Genomic DNA, 772 nt, shown 5'->3' with positions numbered 1-772 from the left:
AAATCCAAGTCAGGAAAATACAACCAGAATGTCTTCAAATTTTAATCTTACAAATATGAATAATGACAGGGGCAAAAATATTAATATATTTATTATTATATATTATATATAATATATTATATATAATATATTAATATAACTGAAAATAGCAGGTGAATGTGTCATTCATTTATACAATAGTTCCCCTGCTATGGAAATAACATTAGCAGTTACCTTCTGCTGTGGATGTGAGGATATGGACAAAGAGAAAAGCCTCTTTGCTGTGTGTGATTGCTTTTCTAATCCTTATCTCAAAAGTTAGGAAGAACCCACAGCAGTAGGCAAGGGAGATGACAGTGTAGCTTTTCTGCAATGTGAGCAACCACTACATGGGAATTATTTCCTTAAACTTGTTAGTCACCGGCCATTGCAATATGCTATCAATGCCCTTTTATATGTACTAAAACTATGATGAAGTAATTTAAAGCTTATGTAACTCAAGACTCTTGATAATGAGTGTGAAAAGTGACTGATTGTCCTGATATATGGTAGCACTGCTAGACCCCAGCCACACAGTCACAGCTTGTAGCTGACCGTGTCTATGTTTAGGCATTCCTTGTTAGTACTTCAGTGATCCAGTTCCAACCCTCAATACCTGGGAACATTATTTTGTATTTTGCACTTTCAAGTCAGGCTTGATGTGTTTCCTTGATGTGTCTGTAATGTTTACTAGAGTAGGCACTGTCTACAAGAAATTTAAAATGGAAGAATATTTATACATGATGGCATGTAT

Source organism: Peromyscus leucopus, chromosome 14 (assembly GCF_004664715.2).
Source record: "Peromyscus leucopus breed LL Stock chromosome 14, UCI_PerLeu_2.1, whole genome shotgun sequence".
Lineage (NCBI taxonomy): Eukaryota > Metazoa > Chordata > Mammalia > Rodentia > Cricetidae > Peromyscus > Peromyscus leucopus.
The sequence above is the reverse complement of the archived record's forward strand: the minus strand, read 5'-3'. Positions refer to the sequence as shown.